Genomic DNA, 4,447 nt, shown 5'->3' with positions numbered 1-4,447 from the left:
ATACTCTGGTTACCTGATGCGAAGAGCCGACTCATTGCTGGACAAGACTGAAAGCAGGAGAAGAAGGGGACTACAGGAGGTGAGATGGTTGGATGGCATCATCAACTCAATGGACATGAGTTTGAGCAAACTCTGGGAGATAGTGAAGGACAGGGAAGCCTGGCGTGCTGCAGTCCATGGGGTCACAAAGAATCAGACACAACAGAGGGACTGCGCAACAAACAAGAGAGTAGAATGGTCATTGCCGTGGGCTGGGGTTCAGGGACATGTGGAGACGCTGGTCAAAGGGTATAAATTTTCATTGATAAGATGACTATAAGGACTTCCCAGGTGGTCCAGTGGTTGAGAATCCACTCATGCAGGGGACACAGATTTGATCCCTGATATGGGAAGATCCCACATGCCATGGGGCAACTAAGCCCACGCGCCACAACAACTGAAACCTGCGTGCCTGGCACCTGTGTTCCACAGCAAGAGAAAATGCCACAGTGAAAAGCCCGTGCACCACAACTTGCAAGAATAGCCCCTGCTCACTCAACTAGAGAAAGCCTGCCCGCAGCAATGAAGACCTGGTGCAACCAAAGTTTAACGGTAAATAAAGAATATTTTTTAAAAAGATGAATGTAAGTTCTGGGGATCTAATGTACAGCATAGTGACTATAGTTAATCACAGGAGACAATGCAGGAGACAGAGGAGACGCGGGTTTGATCCCTGGATCAGGAAGATTCCCTGGAGGAGGAGATGGCAACTCATTCCAGTATTCTTGCCTGGAGAATCCCATGGACAGAAGAACCTGGCAGGTCACAAAGAGTCAGACACGACTGAAACAACGGAGCACACAACGTATTATGTACTTAAAACTGCTGAAAGAATCAATCTTAAGCGCCCTCACCACATACACAAAAAGCAACTATATGAGATGGCAGACAGGTTAACTAGCTTGATTGTGGTAATTTCACAATGGATAATTATGTAAAACATGGCATTGTTCACCCTGAACATGTACATTGTTACATCAATTATACCCCAATAAATCTGGAAGAAAATATCTTTTAAAACTTACAGTCCACTATATTGATTTTGACCCTGTTCTATTTCACACCAGATTAGCTTTGGAGGAATTCAGTGGAGTTTGGCAGAAACGCTTTGAGGATGATAAAAAGAAACCTAGCTTCTGTGGTGTCATTCTTTAACATGAGCTATAAAATACTGTGGGAGTGGGGGTAGCATGTCTATTCTCAACATAGAGTTGAAAAGACTTAAGCCACATGATCTAAGAATACGAAAATATAAATCTTGAAATGTATGTACAGAGTTTGAAAATGGACCCCCTCTTAAAAGTACTGTACAATATGGTCAAGTTTTAAGGAAAGAGGAAAAGACAGGGCTTAATGAATCCACCTCCTCTAAAGAGATTGGTCCCCTCAATTTCCATTTCATCGTCATGACAACTAGTATTCAATCATTGCCATAGTAACCAGCTGAATACCATTAGTCTAAAGACATGCTCTCTGATTGGGTGACCAGTGGAAGCCATTGGGTGCCGCACAACAATGCTGAAAAGGGTGTTCTGCCATCACATTGACCCATTTCTAGCCTTCCAATGTGTTTCAGTTCTCCCGTGTGTTTCTCTAAACCAAATATTTTTTTTGGAATGAGACCATTTCAAGAAGTGTATAACAATTATATTCCCCTATGGCACTGCTACATTTGAGACCATGTGTTTTCTCATTTTCCAAAGTGTGGTAATAGCTGACAGATACTCCCTTCACCATGCCTCTGCTGAAGCAACAAGGCACGCCACCCACATCTAAACCAGATGTTGGTCACTGGTGACAACAAGCTGCCTTCTTTGTTTGACGAGGTCACTGACATGCTGAACTACAAGAAAGATTGAGGCTGGGGAGTGCCACTCCTGTAAAATAACAGACTGAGGGGGAAGGACTCATGCACGTGGCAGCACTCTTATTTACATATGCACATAAACTACGATTTAAAACACAAAAATGTTTTTTTTTTTTTTAATGTCCTTTCGAAAAGCTGTTGAGTTTTTAAAAGATAAACATTTTCCAGCTGATACTCTTGCTTGGTGCTTGCTCAAAGCAGACTGCTTATGTATTCATGAGCCTTCCTGGCATGCTCTTGGAAGCAGAGATACCTTGAGAAATCTATTCCAGCCCCAGCCTACCCTCCTCTCTAGCTGGTCTGGGCTCTTGTTTACTGTTGAGAAACTTCCTTGATGTTTTCCAGCTCTGAGTTCTCATTAAATATTGAGAAACTACCAGTGGACAACACCAAAGTTGCAAAGGGAGGAGCCTGAAAGTGCAATACAGTTGGAAGGTGGGGAATTGGGGAAGGGAGGAGGAGGACTTGTCTCCAAAATGGGTTTGCAGAACATGTACAACTGAATGTTACAGACCAATGAAAATAGTTTTCTCAAGAAGTTTTGATTAATTCAATGAATAGTTCAAAGCACCTGCCACCTGGCAGCACTCTTCCGGATCTTGAGACACAGAAGTGAACAGATAATGAGCTCAGCACTCATGAAGTTTTACATATTAGATTGGTGCAAAAGTAATTGCAGTTTTGCATTGTTGAACTTTGCCATTTGATATTGGGATGCATTCTTAAATAAATGTGATTAGGTTATATATCATGTTAATGAGCATTTCTTTCTTTATGTTTTTTGCTAATGACTTATTACTTGCTGTTAATTTTATGTTTATTTTAGACTATAGAACTGATGTTAGACATAAAGCAAATTCGAGTAATTTTTTTTATTCAGGTTCAAAATGGGTCATAAAGCAGCAGAGACAACTCACAATATCAACAAGGCATTTGGTCCAGGAACTGCTAATGAACGTACAGTGCAGTGGTGGTTCAAAAAGTTTTGCAGAGGAGACAAGAGCCTTGAAGATGAGGAGCATAGTGGCTGGCCATCAGAAGTTGACAACGACCAACTGAGAGCAATCATCATAGCTGATCCTCTTACAACTACACTAGACATTGTCCAAGAACTCAGCATCAACCAGTCTATGGTCATTTGACTTTTGAAGCAAATCGGTAAGGTAGAAAAGTTCAGTACAAATCATTGTTTTGAAGTGTCGTCTTCTCTTATTCTATGCAACAATAACGAACCATTTCTCACTCAGATTGTGATGTGCTACAAAAAGTGGATTTTATAAAATGATCGGCGACAACTAGCTCAGTGGCTGGACTGAGAAGAATCTGCAGAGTGCTTCTCAAAGTCAAACTTGCACCAAAAAAACAGTCATGGTCACTGTTTGGTGGTCTGCTACCCTCAAAACCGTTACATCTGCGAAGTATGCTCAGCAAATCAGTGAGATGCATGGAAAACTGCCACACCCGCAGCTGGCACTGATCAACAGAAAGGGCCCAGTTCTTCTCCATGACAACGCCTGATCACACATTGTACAACCAGCCCTTCAAAAGTTAAACTAATTGGGCTATAATTGTGGAGTTTGCTCATCCACCGTATTCACCCTTCCTCTCACCAACCGACTACCACTTCTTCAAGCGTCTCAACTTTTTGCAGGCAAAACACTTCTACAACAAGCAGGAGGGAGAAAATGCTTTCCAAGAGTTCTTTGAATCCCAAAGTTTGGATTTTTTTTTTTTTTTTTTTTTTGCTACAGGAATAAACAAATTTATTTCTCATTGGCAAAAATGTGTTGATTGTAATGGTTCCTATTTTGATTAACAAAGATGTGCTTGAATCTAGTTACAATCATTTACAATTCATGGTATGAAACCACAATTTATTTTGTACCAACAAGGTCCAGTACTGTAAACAGCAGTATTGCATAGGAACCTGGAATGTTAGGTCCATGAATCAAGGCATATTGGAAGTGGTCAAATGGAGATGGCAGGAGTGAACGTCAACATTCTAGGATTCAGTGAACTAAAATGGACTGGAATGGGTGAATTTAACTCAGATGACCATTATATCTACTACTGTGGGCAGGAATCCCTTAGAAGAAATGGAGTAGCCATCATGGTCAACAAAAGAGTCTGAAATGCAGTACTTGGATGCAAACTCAAAAACAACAGAATGATCTCTGTTTGTTTCCAAGGCAAACCATTCAATATCATGGTAATTCAAGCCTATGCCACAACCAGTAACGCTGAAGAAGCTGAAGTTGAACAGTTCTATGAAGACCTACAAGACCTTCTAGAACTAATACCAAAAAAAGATATCCTTTTCATTATAGGGGACTGGAATGCAAAAGTAGGAAGTCAAGAAACACCTGGAGTAACAGGCAAATTTGGCCTTGGAGTACAGAATGAAGCAGGGCAAAGGCTAATAGAATTTTGCCAAGAGAACGCACTGGTCATAGCAAACACCCTCTTCCAAGAACACAAGAGAAGACTCTACACATGGACATCATCAGATGGTCAAAACCGAAATCAGATTGATTATATTCT

The 4,447-nt window shown here is 41.1% G+C and overlaps 1 pseudogene; it reads left to right on the top strand.

The window, feature by feature from the left end:
• The first annotated feature begins 561 nt into the window (after positions 1-561).
• LOC138078646 (histone-lysine N-methyltransferase SETMAR-like) lies at positions 562-3,722 on the top strand (annotated as a pseudogene).
• Positions 3,723-4,447: the final 725 nt, after the last annotated feature.

This window comes from Capricornis sumatraensis, chromosome 4 (genome assembly GCF_032405125.1).
Source record: "Capricornis sumatraensis isolate serow.1 chromosome 4, serow.2, whole genome shotgun sequence".
In the NCBI taxonomy this organism is placed as follows: Eukaryota; Metazoa; Chordata; class Mammalia; order Artiodactyla; family Bovidae; genus Capricornis; species Capricornis sumatraensis.
This window is presented reverse-complemented; position numbering and strand designations above follow the sequence as displayed.